We start from the raw sequence: 17,951 nt of genomic DNA, 5'->3' as shown, positions 1-17,951 counted from the left end.
CCTTCCTTCCTTCCTTCCTTCCTTCCTTCCTTCCTTCCTTCCTTCCTAACTTTCTTCCTTTTTTTCTATTTTGTCATTGATTCTTTAGCAGAAGGGAGTAGGGTCTATCTAGTCACTGGCTGCCCTGAAACTCATTGTGTAATAGGTGCTGGCCTCGAACTCACAGCTTATGCCTATCAAATGATGAGAGTAAAGTCTTATACTACTACACCAATCAAACTATAAAATGTCTTAGGCATAAATTTTTGCAGTATTTCATTTCTACTACAGCCTCCAACTAAATGTTCCACAAAAATTCTGTGATTTGAGTTGGAGCAATATCAAAAATTTCCAGATAAAGTAAAATGTGTAGTGAGTGGCATGTGAGCTGGCACAGTGGTCAAAGTGTCTATGGAACAATTACAAGGACACAAGTTCAGAGGTCAGGACACACATGCACACACAAATTTACATATACCTATACACATAAATACACATATGTATGTTATATATGTGTGTGTATGTGTGTGACACAGATATACACATACACAGACATACTCATTTATTATAGCACTCCAGAAATTGGAGAGTATGTGGAGAAAGGTAGAGATTCCTGAAGCTCTTTGGCCAGTTTATCTAAACAAATTGATGAGCTTCATGTTCAGTTGCTAATGGTCTTTCACAGAGTAAAATAGAGAACAGTAGAGGAAAGACACCTGATGTCAACATCTGGTTTCCGCATAAATACCTACAAACAAGCATACATAGCAGCACAAACAGGCATACCTCCCCGCATGTATATGACACATACACATACAGAAGTGTGGAATGTTTGGACAGTTACAATTCATTAACAAAAGCATTCTATATATAAGACATTAGACTGAGTTATCTGAGATAAGATTGGTAATCACTGTTTTGAATTTAATAACTGATTTTGGTCATTAATATTTTAGTATGACAATTATGGCCAAATTACATGCTTGAAAATGACAGTCCTACAACACAACCATCTAATTTTGATGTTATTTTTCTTGCCATAGACTGATTCCAGGACATCAACCATTGAAATCTGTAGTGAAATATAACTTTTTAGGAATTACATAATTCCATTGCTTTCTCAAAGTATTTCAGTGATTTGTGATTATAAAATTTGACCAAGATCATTAAATTTGAAATTTGTTTTCCTTTAGTAGTTGAAGCAAAATGAAAGCAGTCTTAAAAATGAAGTCTCTCATAACCACGAGCCTTCATTAACTATAAACTGACAGCTAAAATTTTAAGGTTAAATTAAAATTTCTGAATGAAGAAATGAATTAGTTTAGTCAATTCTTTCATATTGTCTTCATTTTCTTGCTCTTAATGTTAACAACTATGATTTAATGAAATTCTGTCTTGGTGTACATATTAGTGGTTGGTATGTAATTTATGAAACATGGAATTTCTCATTCTGTCTTATCACTGAAGAATTAAAAAATCATTGTTGGGAGTTTGTAAGTGAAGATTAACTATCCATCCAGGCTACCCTCTTGAAGGTATCAAGGATAAGAAAAAAACTAAGGCAAACTAAATCAAAACAATAACAAAAAATGAAAGAAATCAATAGATCATCATATTGAAAACATGCATTAACATTGTTTTTGAGTAAATCATTATATGAATTTCTGCCTTTTAAATTTTTATATGAAATACCATAATTTTATGTTGATTGTAAATGCATTTTTCCAGTAATTTAACTATTAAAAATATATTTACAAAACATGGTTCATTATATAACCATTTAAATTAAAGGAAATTCTATATATATGGTAAAATTTTTTATACTTCTTATTTTATTTTTTTACTAAGAAACATATTTCAGTCTGTATCAGAATAGAAATAAAGATTTAGACAGAATATTTCTAAGTGAATGTACCTGAATTTTGTAACTTACTAGGAAAAATTTGAAAATTTGAGAGGCTAGAATAATATTTGCATGGATTTATTTTATTTGTCTGGAATTAAATTATTAAATACATGAGTAAATTTCCATTTTAAAATTTAGTCTTCTTTTTGATTAGATACATTTTATAGAGATAATTGTATATGTCAAATGTTTTATATGCCATCTTATTTGAGAAATGATGACAGGGCATGTCTTTATTATATGGTCTTTAAGGTCCTTATACTTTACTAATACTACTAACTGTTAAAAAAAAGCACAAAAACTCTTCATTAAACCTTGGTATTAGGCTGGAGTATAAGGGACTCTATAGCAATAATATAACATATGCCTTTAAATTTTTCTTTCAAATTCTAAATTGTGTATTTAACTGGAAAGACATGAGTATGTAAATATTATTCTTACATATGCATACTAAAATTAGTGTGTTATTTGAAGTGTTCCTTGATGTGATGATAGTTACAAGTGGTTAATGCTCTGTTTAGCATTTCAAGTTAACATGGTCTCAGATCTTTAATATTTAGGTAGTAGTTTAAGTTTTGATGATGTTAAATTCCTTAAACACACATACTATCTTGTCATTTAAAAATTACATAGTTGATTATAATGACCTCAAGTATAATGCTTTGATTAGTAATTAAACTGTTGTGTGCATTATATTATGTAAAAGTATAAACTTTTGTTGAAAATATATGAAAGGGTTGATCTTGCACATGATATTTACATATAACTGCTTTATACAAGATCTATTTGTTTCTTCTTAATTAATGATCTTTTCAATTCAAATTATTTCATAGAATGTAAAAGTCTAGTCCACCAAATATATTCTAAAGCCAATGTTTCACAGATACTAAGATATAATGTATGGGGACGTTTCTAAAGTCTGCCATCTCAATTAAATTTCAATTTAGACAAAGTCTATGAAAGTGAATCAAGAGTTAAAATGTCCAATGACATACTACTGTGGCTTCATGAGAATTTTGTATAAAATTACTATATAAATACATTTCGTTTTTTTGTGTCATAATGAATAATGTTTTACTTTTTTTTTCTACAGTCTGAGAACAAAGGGGGAAACACCTTATTTTTATTATACTGTGTTGATTCTATTATGATTGAAATAAGAGCATCTCTTAGTCATTATTTTCTACAAAAGGAGGTGAAACTATAATAAGATAGTCAACAAGAGTCTCTTTAAAAGATTTCTCAACGGCTTTGAGTGTTGTCCTTGCACAAGATCATACTAGAGGCTTTATTTTTATAGCCTTGACACTGAAAAAATTGCTTTTTAACAAAAGAATTTCTAAATTGTTCTATTTCTAGCTTTTTGTGCTAAAATTTTTTATTCTTGTAACCCAATGATGGATGAGATTTACCAGTGTTTTAAAGTACAATACATGAAAATGCATTGTACTTTTGACCATTAACTCTCCTTTGACTATCAGTTCTTTATGCTTGAGGGAATTTTCATATTTGAGGAGAAAATGCAGAGCACTGTTAGTAATTCTCCACAAAAGCTGCAGAAGACAAAAAAAAATGCAACATTGCTTTCTTAACAATTTGATTTGGTGTTACTTTTAAGTTTGCTGTCATTATTAATAGATCTTTCCATTACAATTTCTAAGATCATTTTGAACTACTTTTATTTTAATTCAACTGGTTTATTTTCAGTGATGTATTTTTAATGATGTTTGTGTTCACATTGTAATTATTAGAGCAAAAATGTTAGAAAGGATGTTTTAATATCTGGTTGTCATGAAAAAGTTTTAGAAATTAATGTTTAAGACATAAGTAGATTAATTGATGAGTTAAAATATAGCATATTTTCTACACTATAAACACATCAAGGTCTATTTTGATTGAAATCCAAATTGAATAAATCAAAACATAAAGTGTAAAGTAAGTTTATTTTTAAAAGCATTAGATTCCAGCAAATATATTACAGAAGTTATCTTCGTGTTTCATATAGAAAATTTACCTTATAATACAATATCAATTTCCATTGTTTATATGTTTTCGACTTTTCCATATTGGCTACCTTTGAAAAAACATTGAAAATAAAAGTAGATTCACTTAAAGGAAACTTTTAAAAGTTTAATTTAGATTCATTTAACCATGGTTTTGAACAATAACTAATATTTTAATCTCAACACATAAATACTTCTGTATAATTTTCTATTTAGACATTCCCACTCATTTCCATTAGACGTTTCAACTCACATCACAATACCACTGGATGTTCACACTCAAGTAACATTTTCTAAACACTTTTAATACGTATTTTTGGAGAATAGATCTGTCATCATAGATTTCATGAAGATAAATTTTATACTAAATATAGTTTATGTTTCAAATATATTCAAAGGTGCTATAATAACAAAATTTTATAAAATTCATGTTTGTAAAGAGAACGATTGTGAAATTTTTCATGAATTATTGGCATCTGCACTTGACATCTGTGATTCAATATGGTATTTATAGTTAGTAATGAGCTTTTGCAATTGTAAACATATGCTATTGTTTTTATTCTTTGTGTAACACACAATTGTTTTAGAATATGTAGAAATTAGGGATAAATAAATTTAATTATTTGTCTTTATTTCTTGCTATAGCAGGAAGTTCATTGTAGCTTACTCAATAGTTTAGATCAAAAGTTCAGTATGTTTAAGAAGCAGTCATATTGTTTTTACTTTTATTTAATTGTTTTTACACTCCAGACTTTATCCCCTTCCTAGTCTACTCTTTGACTGTTCCACATCTCATACCTCCTTCTCCCATCTCAATGAGGATATCCTCACAACCCCCACCTCACCAGACTTCCCCACGCCCTGGAATTTCCAGTCATTTAAGGGTTAGGTGCATCTTCTTTGACTGACACATACTCAGCAGTTCTCTGCTGTATAAGTATTGGGATCTTCATATCAGCTGGTGTATGCTTCTGGTTGGTGGTCCAGTGACTGAGAGATCTCAGAGTTGAGACTGCTGGTCCTCCTACAGGGTCACCTTCCTCATCAGCTTCTTCCACTTTCCCCTAATTCAACCACAGGGGTCTGTAGCTTCTGTCCATTGGTTGGATGTAAATATCTGCATCTGATGCTTTCAGCTGCTTGTTGGGTCTTTTGTAGGGCAGTCATGATAGGCTCCTTTTTGTGAGCACTCCATAGCCTCAGTAATAGTGTCAGGCCTTGGGGCCTCCCCTTGCAGTGAATCCCACTTTGGGCCTGTCATTGGATCTCCTTTTCATTAGGCACATCTCCATTTCCATCCCTGCAGTTCTTTCAGACAGGAACAAGTGTGGGTCAGAGTTTTTGACTGTGAGATGGCAACCCCATTCCCTCCACTCGATACCCTGTCTTTCTTCTGCAGGTGGGCTCTACAAGTTCCCTGTCTCCACTATAGGGCATTTCATCTAAGGTCCTTCCTTCCCTTTGAGTCCTGAGAGTTTCTCACCTCCTAGGTCTCTGATACATTCTGGAGGGTCCACCCAACCTCCTAGCTCCCATGATTGCCTGTTTCCATTCTTTCTGCTGGCTCTCAGGGATTTAGTCCCCCCATACATATTCATGTTACCCTCTTACACTTCTTGTCCCCTTTTCCACCCAGGTCTTTCTCTCACTACCCCTCCTGTGATTGCTTTCTTCTCCGTCCCAAGTTGGATTGAGGTGTTCTTTGGCTTATTAACCTTTTTGAGTTTTGTGGACTATATTCTGGGTATTCTGTACTTTTTATTTGGCTAATATCCACTTATTAGTGAGTACATATCATGCTTGTGTTTTTAGGTCTGAGTTATCTTATTCATTTTACAGATATAAAATCATCTGCAATTTTGGCATCACATATACTAAATTAGAATGGTAAGAGAAAATTAGCATGACTTCTATGAAGGATGACACATAATCAATCATTTTATTATGACCTATGTAAAGATGGGTGTTGCACATGATCAATATTTTATTTATTATGCATCCTACTTATTTTATAGATGTATGCTTGAACTGAACAGCTGATAGTGTAATATACTTTCATAACTACTTCTTCCATGAAACTAATTTTCCTTAAGTAGAAATACCAAGTCTTAAAGAAAAATATTTCTCAGTTAAAAAGAAATCCATGCATATTTCTTGACAACATTTTCCTAGCAGGCAAAATCAAATTATTTATTCCTAAGAGTTCTCAAAATAATTATTTATGCTTTTCATGTTCTAGATAATGTTAATTGATACTGTTTTAGTTTTCCATTTGTAACTGCATCATTGTTTATGATGTCACAAACATTCATGGTTTCCATTCAACTAGGATACTTTGTCACACAAAATAATTACATTCAATTAGCTTTCATATAGTCATCTGACTTATTAATGAAAATAGGACCCTTAAATGAATTGCCTAAATATTTATACTGTTCCAACTTATTATGGAAAGATTTATTATTACTAGTATATTATTAAAAATGTGATTCTTCTTTAAAAATAATTGACTTTTAAAAATAGTACAGGCTTTAACCCCCAAAACCTGATATTATGTCAAATAAACAAATATATATTCTGATATTCAAAGGTGGAAAACATAAAAACACAATATAATGGAACCAGCATAAACAAATTGTGGGCTTCTAAATTTCATTAATATATTTTAATTTGCTAGCTCAGATATTCAATAGTATATGTTAAGTAGCTTTATTTGTAATGTTCAGGTTGAATAATTATATTTGTCATAAAATTTATTTTTTCAAGAATAAGGATTGGATACCAAGTTGGTAGCAAGGCTGCATATATATGCTAACCAAACAGAACAAAAGAAAAATATAATTTTTAGTACACATGAAGAGATTTTGTCAAATTCACAATATTCTTTAACTTTGTAAATACATGAAATTTATATAAAGGAACATAGAATGAAATTTCATATGACTGTACAATTCATATATTTGATGATTAAGACTTTTTACATTGGAAAATTAAAAAATATCCTTCAATATCATGTTTAGTCATTGATAATTTGTTTAATTTTGGTAATAAAGTGGTAATAGTATACTATGATGAATTCATCTTAGTGTATGTATAAGTACATATCTATATCTGTGTGTTTTACATTCCAAGTTTCTAGAAGGAAAATGTGACATAAATTAAAATTTAAAATAGCTGTTTAAAGATGATGCATATGCTCTCAGATTATTAGTGTCTCTCTATATTGTTGTGCCACATTCCTAAAATATGATCATACTCTTTCATTCATAGCTTCTCAATTATCATATGTTTAAGATTACTATTTTATTCAATAGATTCTGAATATGTGCTAATGCTAGTTTTTTGTTTCCTTCAAGTTTCTTAAATTTAAAGTATCTATATTGCTTCTCTCTATGAAGTATCCCTCCTTTCTTAAGTATTAAAGATCTGATAATTCTACAGTTGTGTGAATAAACACTTATTTTTGATAAATAAAATTTTAGCTTTCAATTCTCTTGTGAAAACAAAGCTAAATTTACCTTTAATAATATCTAAGTTCTGTTCAACTGGTATGATTAAAACCCAAGTGAATTCCCTTTATCACTATTACTATTAATATTATTCCCAAATTTAATGCAGTGAAAACAAGTGTGTAGTAGCTCTGTGTACAATATTATTACTTTCATGTGTCTCTAGTCTTCTTGGTTTAATCTATATTTTGTTCAAAAGATTGTAGATTGGATTTTTCATCATCATATACATCCCTTCCTTTATACATATACACATCTTCATTTTTAAAAACATTTTAGCATGAATATGAGATCACATATTATAGGAATATTTATGAGGATCTGACTAGTTTTCTTACTGTACAATATGTATATTTAATCATCATTTGTGTCTTTTGCATGGAGTTAGTACTAAAAATGGCACTAGAAGTGAAAATTTATCTTACAAGTCTGAAAATTTAAAATACACGAGGATTCCAAGTTTTAGTTTGTAGTTGTAATTGTGTTTTTAAGAGGAATAAACAGATTTTGTATGAATATGTTAAAATGAGCATGATAGATGTCCCTTTACTTGTTATACTTTTAGATACTAAAACACCACTGTATTTAATGCAGTTTCAATGCCTGATCCGTCTGTAATCTGTTCTGTGTAAAATATTTGTTAATAATTTTTTTCTGCATTTCAATAATTCATCTTCTAATATTTTTAAGCACCTGTTGCAAGGAGAAGCTAATCATTTTATTAATTTTATTATGGCTGCTTTTATTAAGAACCCATCACTGTACCCTAAGTTGATTTAACAACAAGTGTGTTAAAAAAAATAAGGTAGTGAGGCAAGACAAGGCAATCATGTTTTCTTTCCATTAAGGCAAATGCCAGAATAGAGTAGGGTTTAAAAAATTTTTACAAAATAAAAGTCAGGATTTACTACAATAATTTTGCACATGCATGTGTGTGTGTGTGTGTGTGTGTGTGTGTGTGTGTGTGTGTGCATGTGTGCACATAACTAACTGCTTTGCAGTCTTAAGTATGAGCAGGCACTTGACAATCCCAGTTTAAGAAGCAGCCTTATAGAAAGCAATACTTCTCAGATACATACAAATATAGATCTTATCTCCAAAATTCATTCACATCTGAATCTTAGTCACTTTCTTTTTCTTATTTTCTCCATAAGTTTCTCATTATAAAAATAAGTTTATATCACTTGCTACTTTTCACTTTTCCAATCAATTTTTACAGTGTATCATGAAAGTTTTCTCTGTATTATAAATCCAAAGTCTATGATAGACACTTATATCTTTCTCTTACCTGCAGAAAAATACTAACTCACTGTGATTTTCAAGAAATTTTGTCACCTTAACCATGTGTACATGTGTGTCCTATATCCAACCACCTAATGTATCAGATATTTTTGACTGTACTATTTCATTTCCCTAACCATGCAATTAACCTTATAAATTTGGACAATTTTCCAGAGCTACTTTGAGAACTCATTTAGTTAAAGACAGTTCTGCTGGGCAACTCTACTGACTTAATATGGTCACTGAGGTTAATGTGGAGAATTGTGGATTAAGAAATCTTTAATTTTAACATCCAAGACAACATGATAAATATTTCTATCTGTGAATCAATGAAAAATAAAAACTAAAACAAAACAAAATCCAAAGCATGTAGATCACACAGCATTTTTTTTAAAAAAAAGCATAGCCCTCTTTTAAATCTTTTCACTTATAAAACATAAACTTCTTTATGAAATGAAAATAGTTTGTATAGATGAGATCATCCAGGATATCATCTTAAACACTACTTTATGAACACTCTTTTAACACTGAATTCCTTCACTAATTCAAGAAAAAACATATTTCATATTCTTTGATACTTATTTCATTTAGTATTTATGAATTATACTCAGTTGGTATCAAATAAATAATATCCTGATTTATTGATATGAATATAGTCTTTGTCTGAAAGGATAAAGGAAACATTTAATAAAAGATGTATCATTGTGGGTGATTTCTTCATAGTAAAATAATGTTTTACATATAAGCATATTTGTATAAATATGCATATATACATATAATATATAAACTTAAATGCAAGTAAAAACTTAAATTTACTTCAAATTTAAAAAGCAAAAGCAGGTAAAGGATTACTATATTCTTCTGCAAATATATTTTGATTTGATTTAGAGAGTTATTTTTTTAATAATTCTCAGAATGCTTTCTAGCCTTCTGGATATTTTATACTGACCAATATAAATATCAAGTTATAGGCCCCACAAACATAATGCTTATGAAATATGCAGTTACATCAGTGATCAGCTTTGATTTCTGACATGGAATGGAACTTTGCTATCTTTACAGAAGTATAGTTCACCGTATTTTAAAAATGATTATATCAGGCCCTGGACGAAAAATAGTGGTTCATTAAGTACCTCTTTTGTGAAAAGTAGTGTACTTGGTACCTTACATATGTTACTTTATTATATCTGAGTCATTGTAGGTGTTGGAATAAGGGCCTTTGTCAAATCAAATTGACTCTTTTTTCTCCTTTCATGAACTATGCTTGCCAAATTTCTTGATTTGAAATTCAAAGACTTTTTCAATCTTCTACTCTCTGTTTCATTTTTAGTTTGTTTTATAAGTCATCAACCATTTCAATCAGATTTTCTTGCTCTTCCTTGCCCCTTCTTCCACTTAGACTCTTCCACTAAAGTATGTATTAGTGGTATTGGCAGGTTTTATAGCAGAAATTTACAAAATAAGCAAGCACTGTGCATTCTTGAACTTACTTTATTATATCAGTCTATTAATTATACAATCATCAATAATAAATAGTTCTAATTTAGCTAATCCATAAGTATAATTTTTAATATGATAGCTAAATTTTTTATTGACTTTTCACATAAATACTATATTGAGAGACTAGTCATTTATTCATTGTACCTTTGCAATATGTAAAGCATGATTGTTTTGAGTGCTCTGAATTTGACAAGAGATAATATAATTTCCACTGCAGTTTGTAAAAAAAATAGTTTAATTTATTCAATATAGCTGAGACATACTAATAAGAAATGTAAATCAAAGAAGTTACCAAAATTTCATAAAGCGTATTAATCCTTAATTCATGTAGAACTTATTTGTTATTGGATATTTTCTTTGTTTACATTTCAAATGTTATCCTCTTTCCCAATTTTTCCCCTGGAAAACCCCTATCCCACCCTCTCCCCTTGCTTTTATGAGACTGTTGCCCCACCCACTCACTCTTGCCTCTCAACCTTCACATTTTATTTTAGTAATTTTTTAATTTAATTTTTATTCTTTTTTTTAAAAAACTTTTGTGTTTTTTTTTTTATTTTTTTATGTGTCTGAGTTTTGTCTTCAAGAATGTAAGTGCTTGAGAGAATGCTACACTCAAGAGACCAGAAGATGGTTCTGGATCCCCTGGAAATGTATTTATACACAGGACTATTTTACACCCCATTGGTTTGATGGGGACAGAGCACATGTCCTTTGGAAGATCGGTAAGGGCTTTTAACCACTGATGTATCTCTCCAGCCCTAGAAAAATTCATGTCTATTCTTTCTATTTTTATTGGATTTTTTTAATTATTTACATTTCAAATGTTATCCCCTTTCCCTCCCACCTGAAACTTCCTGTCCCATCCCCCCTTCCGTGTTTCTATCATGATGTTCCTCTACCCGCTCACCCACTCCTGCTTCCCACCTTTGAATTCTCCTACACTGGGACATTTAGCCTTCATAAGACCAAGAGTCTTTTCTCCCATTGATGCCTGACAAAGCCATCTTCTACTACATATGAGCCTGGAACCATGGGTCCTTTCATGTATAATCCTTGGGTGCTTCCGTCCTTCTTAGAAAGAGGAACAAAATACTCAAGTGATCAAATGAGTAGACAAAGTGTGGAACAGCGACTAAACGAAAGGCCAACCAAAGACTACCCAACCTGGGGATCCATCTCATATACAATCACCAAACCTAGACACTATTGTGGATGACAGGAGACTGAAACAACTGTCACCTGAGAATCTCTGCCAAGAGCCTGAGAAATACAGTGGCAGATGCTTGCAGTCAACCATTGGACTAAGCATGGGGTCCTCAAGAGGTCCCCAGTGGAGGAGTTAGAGAAACTACTGAAGGAGCTGAATTGGTTGCAACCCCATAGGAAGAACAATAATATTAACCAACCAGACCTCTCAGAGCTCTCAGGGACTAAACCACCAACCACCAACCAAAGAGTACTTTAGTAATTTTAAAATATTAAGTTTTGATTATACAACAAATTAAAGAGCCATTTGATTTCATAATTATACTAATTCAAACATTCAAATCCTATGTACTTATTGAAATATTAATGTTAATAATTTCCAAGATAAACTACAATTTTATATTTTATAATATAGTTGGTTCCCAAACTTAAAATTTCAGCACACTTGTAAGAAGAATTATTAATGACCTAAGAAGACCATTTAAGTAAACATACACCAGGTGTCTCTATTGCACTAGATTCTAAAGAGGAAGAAATGATTCAATCAGGAAGAAATTATGCTTGTTCAAAGGCATAGTACAAGGCACTCTTGGAAGTAAAGTATGATGGACTAGAATTGTTGTCAGGTAGAATCCCCAAATCTGGCATTGCAAGTTTTCACTGTATGATCTTTATTGCCTTTGAAGCACAGGATCTTACTCTTTCCAGGAATGTCAAGATATCCAAGTTTAAATATTATAAGTATAAACAAAGCGACATACAAAGTTTTCTTGGCAAAGCATACACTGGATGTTCAAAAATTTCACACATCAACCTATATAGTATGTAATATATTTTTGTCTTGAATAAAAAAATGAAATGCTATGAAATAATAATAAAACTTTAAAAAAGGCATCTGTTCTAGGCATACTATGTTTTGGATTAGGATATCTACTTAGTATATCTGGTACTTCTTTGAGAGGTCACTTAGAATTTTTGCGATTCTACTCCTTTGTGTTTAAATTCAGAAGGCTGACTTTTTAAAACATTCAATAGACAGATATTTTAAAAGACCTGAAAATGATCATTATCAGCATTTCAGTGTAACTAAATATGTCTTTAAATACTGTACATTTCATTTCTTTCCTTAAAAGTCACTGAAAATGTTGAAGACTTGATTAGGAATATCTGACTAATATTTTATAAAAGTTTCAAAATTACAAAATTCTCATCAGACATGGGAGGATACAAAATACCTGTGTTTCTGACATATACTGTTAAATCCATGAATTCGATTGATATTATTTGTTTATAATAACTCGTACATATGTGGACTTAAATTAATTTACACCAGAGTTAAGGAAGCTGAAATACCAAGCAAAAACCGTGCGTTTTTTCGTTTGTTTGTTTTTTAATTGAAAACTATCGTAACTCTTCTCCAAAAGAAGAGAGGGGAGAGATGCTGCACTTCTATTCCCTGTCAGACCCTCAATGGCATCAGGAAGTGAATGAGCTTCAGAATCAGAGGACATTATTTGTGTTACTGGTCCTTTGCTTCTAATCACTGTCTTGCATAAAACTACTTGAGATTATTGAGCCTTTTAGTTGTTTTCCATGAAGAATGCTATATACTACTAAATTCATTCTAGTGACACCTGAAATACATTCGCCTTAAGCAGGCAACTACTTAACATGTAACCATCCTAATAAACATAAAAATCAACTTGTTTAAAATTGTTTTACTAAATAAATTCACATAAAAATATGTTTTAATAAAGTACTAATATTAGGGCTTATATACTTAATATGATTCAAATTCATTTCTTTTATTAACAATAATATAAATGACCTAGATATAGCTTGAAAATATTTAAGATGTATCATCTCAAATATAATAAATTATTTATCTCTTAAAACTTCATTATCCTATCTCATATTAAAAACTAAAAAAAAAATTCTAAATATGCAAGGTCTCAGGCATATAGTACTGACCTAGTTGGTGCAAGTGTCTATGTTACATACCTAACATAGTATTATGAAAATAAAACATATAAACACAGTGATGGATCTAAGACAATGTTTGAAATTTGAACATGCATCTTCTGTAGTTTAATCAGGTGTTTTCACAGAACAATTTTTGTATATTTTAAAAGTGCATCTTATGTATAATGGCAAGATATTTAATATACTGAAGCATAAATATCATTCTGTTAACTTCTTCTACTAAAATCAAGCAATTTAAAAAGTTGTTGAAAATTACAAAATAAACTACTGTTTCTTAAATTGTAAAACTCCCCAAAATAAATAGAAGAGGCTTGTGAAAAACTTGCATTTTATGTTGGAAAAGAAAAATCACTATGAGCTAAAGTTAAGTGGGAAAAATTCATAGACAATTTTCAACATGATATGGTATAATGGAAAAAATAATTTTGACTGGGGGGAGACAAGTAAACAAGACACATTTTATGGGTCTGATATCTTTAAGATCAATTTAAAAATATTAAGGCCAAATTACTAATAATTTTGTGAAATAAAATCACAAGCTACAGAAAATTTTATTTATATTTGGAACATCTTACTTATATCCTTTCTGGCATTTTCACCAGACACATTCCTCACATTATTCATTAAATCTAATTGGAATTGATTTATTCCATATCTCTATACCTTAGCAGACACTTTTATTCACTGTTTTTGAAGTTCTACTATCTTGGGTCTTGTTATGATTGTATTTTTAGGTTCTAAATGTTTTCACAATATTTCATTTCATTTCTGGATCCTCAATTTACTACTTTCATTAAATTAACTTATTTTTCTACTCTCTTCTTCATAAATGATCTATATCTTGTCGAGTTATAATCTCCATAGGTAGTCCTGACTCTTCAATGTTGAGAAAAATAGCAATCTTTCTTGAGCCTAGATTTTGTTACAAATTACTATGCTTAAAACTATTTTTAAAATTGTGGTGCTTATACAAATGCTAATGAGAATCTAAATAACGATCATGGGTTTTAAATTTTTATTCAATCAGAATATCCATCTGAATGTACTGAGGTTCATGTGTGTGGAAGTAACAACTCAATAAAGTTCTTCCAGTTTAAGTGTGGATGTCTTACTTTGAATGCTGACTACCACATTAAATGAGGAAGAAAAAAAGGAAAAGAATAAGAATGGATAAAATAGAACAATGTGACAATGTCCATAATTCCAGCACCAGAGATGAAGAGACAGGAAGTTCATTGAGACTGGAGACTAGCTAGTAAAGCCAATCAGTGAACTTCAGAAATAGTCTTACAGAAAAATAACATGGAGGATTAAATACATAAGGCATTCTATCTCCGCATTGATGACACACATGTGTACCCAAACAGATGAAAATACACCTACAGGCTACTCAGACCAGAGAAGCAGTTCAGTGCCTTGGTCAACCATAATCAGGGAAGTTTCCTCCTGCAAAAGAGCAGAACAAATGCAAAGACTGACAGTCAAACATTATGCAGAGAGTGAGAGACTTTGGAACAATCAGTCTTAAATGAGATGTCTCCATCATACTCTTCCCCTTTTAGCTCAAGGAACCCTTTGAAAGAGGAGGCAGAAAACATTTAAAAGACAGAACACCAGGATCTAGAAGACCAAGAAAATAAAGACCTGTAAATCAAAAATCTACACAATTGAGAGAATTCTTCAACAAGTTCACTCATTCTGTTCTTTCCCAAAACATTTCCAGAAGCTAGGGATGAAGTATTCAAGCATATGATCCCATGGAAACATATAAATGTAAACAACCATATTCCTACATGATTTTGTAAAATGAAAGTTATAGATAAGTATTGCCAGTTAATGTCATCAGCACATTCACATAAAATGCATCATTATATACACATGTGCACAAACTATTGAAATACAGATACAAATAAAAATAGAATTTTTAAAATTCAGCATTGAACCTTTTTCACAGTTCCAATCCTTTTATATTATGGTATACTACAAAAAATATTAACAGTTAACAATTACTTGGGAGCCTGAAATATTTATTCACTTTGATACTAATAGTACCCAAAAAATATGAAATCAAAACTATAAGTTCTATTTAAACATTTTTATATATTTTATTATTTTAGACATAATTATAATTACCATTATAATTTCATAGTTATTAGAATTGTAATTATCTAGGTATGTAATTCTTACAACTAAAAAGAAAAAATCTTACATGCAAAAAATGCAACCTTTTGAGTCTACTTCCAAATTATAACCATGAAGGAGGCAACTTACTCAGGAAACTTGTAAATACTCTTGACCTCTACCTATCTTGATCTTTTCTGGGACACTAACATACATCCTTAATACTTCTGAATTCTGCTGTATTTAAACACTGTGAATATCAAGAAATATATGTAAACAGGTATGTGCTGATGTGTGCATATCTGACGTCATATATGGAGGTCTATTTAATTTTTTAAGTTTTCTATTACCATAATTTGACAGCCTTCTTTTGCTTGACAATTCACTTAAAATTATATCTTTTAAATGAAGCAATAACATATTCTAGAACTATGTCAGTACCTTCATCTCTTCCCTCATAGGATTACTGAAACTTCCTTAACATTATGTGATTTATTTTTAAATCTTGTTTAGGTTGATTTTATATTTATTTCTAAAATTTACAAACACATAGGGACTTTCATTCAACATGAAATAATAAAACTAGTTAAGTAAGAAAATTTAACTTTACTTCCAGAGGTTGTTTTAAAAATAATTAGTTGAATATATGTCTAGAAAATCTATTATAGACACCCAGAGATTCTGGACCCATTATTATGGGAAGTCTAATGAGTTTATTACTGCCAAGAAAGAAAAAAGGAAAGTGGTTTCTATTAATTAGGGATTGAAGCTGGAGAACAATAATTCCCACATTAGTCCAGTCAATAATTCAGTAATTGATGTTTTATTTCCATGCCAGTTTGTTGAACTTAATAGATGCTTTACTAAGTGAAAATATTTATAGTCTTGCGGCATTCATAAATGATTTTCAATAAAGAAATATAACACTCATGTACTAGGGAAGATGTGATGAGTGGTGAGTGTCATTTTTTCTGTGGATTAGTTCCTTTATGTACAAAAAGTAAACATAGCATTCAGTTTCATAAATTTCTCATAAAATTGCACTAACATACCAGCATAAAATTCTATTTTTTCAGGTTGCTAGGATGGATATGCAGGAAGGTTCACATAGATTCTTTGTTTAGTGTCTCACAAACATAGACTCAAGGTGTCAAATATATTTCCTTTTATTTGTAGAGGCAAAGTGGACTATTAATGTTATTCACAGCTTTCTTGCTGGATGTTGGCCAGGAGCCACCCTTAGTTTCTAAAGATTATCATCAGCTCTTTGGTTCCATCCATTTCAAACACTTGGTGCATGTTGAATTCTCTCACTCTTCCAATTTCTCAGAAAGCCCCTTAAAGACAGAGAAAAATGCTGCTTCTGAAATATCATATTACTAAGTTAAGCCCTCCCAAATAATCGTTTTGATGAATACTGAGGCATCTGAATAGTAAGGTAACTCTATAAGCCCAGTTAGGATTACCACTTAAAATAATATAATTAGAGTCCTATTAAATCGACAAAAATCTCAAAGATTGGAATGGATGATGGTGTGAAAGTTAGGCATTTTAGAATTCTGCTTATAATAAAAGGTTTGAGTATTTAAATGGTACACCACCTTGTGGAACATTCTTTTTTTAACTTACCTGTCTTCTGGAAATGATTGAATTCTAGATACCGTATTACATGTACAATAATTTTCCCAGGAAGTTCTACTTTTATTTCAGGTAAAATGAGAATAACAAAACAAAACAACAACAACAAAAAACAAACAAACAGCAACAACAACAAAACAACTAATGAAAATATAATACATTTCATTTTGTTTTGTATTAAGGTACCTGCCATTGAAACTTTGCATTACATAGGGACATAATGTATGGTAGCCTATTAATGGCATTTTTTTTTTAGCTCTAACAAAAGTTCAGAACGTTATTGATGAACCAGTGTGCTAAGTCTTTGTTTCTCTGTGCCCTCAAAACAAACAAGCAAGCAAACAAAACAAAAAACAACCATACAAAAATAACCACAAAAGAAACAAAATGAGAAGAGCTAGATGAGGTGGTATGAGTTTCTATTACTTGGGAAAATTGTCTAATTCAGGGCCACACTAGACTCCATAGAAGAACTTTATTCAAAATAATTGTTTAAAGGAGTTAATGAAATGCCATTTCTTGCTTAGTCACATTCATCTATGTGGTCTGATGATTTTCACTTATCACTTTATATATACTTGATGTATGTTACACAGTGTTGGATGAGTTAAATTTTGTCTGAGTTAAGGTGGATGAGTTTAGTTTAATAGTATTTCTAAAAAGCCCCCATTTTCATATTGTGCAAATATGATACAGAACGTGTAGAAATATTGTCGTACTGCTTAGAAAGAGCATAGAAATCCATTTTATGCCATGCAGTTTCTCATCACTATTCAAGAATGCAACTTGAAGTTTCAGGCTGTTCTGATGAGTGTCGATTCAAAA

The 17,951-nt window shown here is 30.7% G+C and overlaps 1 protein-coding gene across 6 annotated transcripts in view; it reads left to right on the top strand.

Annotated features, from left to right (window-relative positions):
- Positions 1 to 17,951, top strand: part of Pcdh11x (protocadherin 11 X-linked) — a 545,209-nt gene that overhangs the window by 88,310 nt on the left and 438,948 nt on the right. The window lies entirely within an intron of this gene.

Source organism: Grammomys surdaster, unplaced genomic scaffold (genome assembly GCF_004785775.1).
Source record: "Grammomys surdaster isolate TR1022 unplaced genomic scaffold, NIH_TR_1.0 61, whole genome shotgun sequence".
Classification (NCBI taxonomy): Eukaryota; Metazoa; Chordata; class Mammalia; order Rodentia; family Muridae; genus Grammomys; species Grammomys surdaster.
Note: the sequence above shows the minus strand (reverse complement) of the source record. Positions and strands in the feature narration are given on the sequence as shown.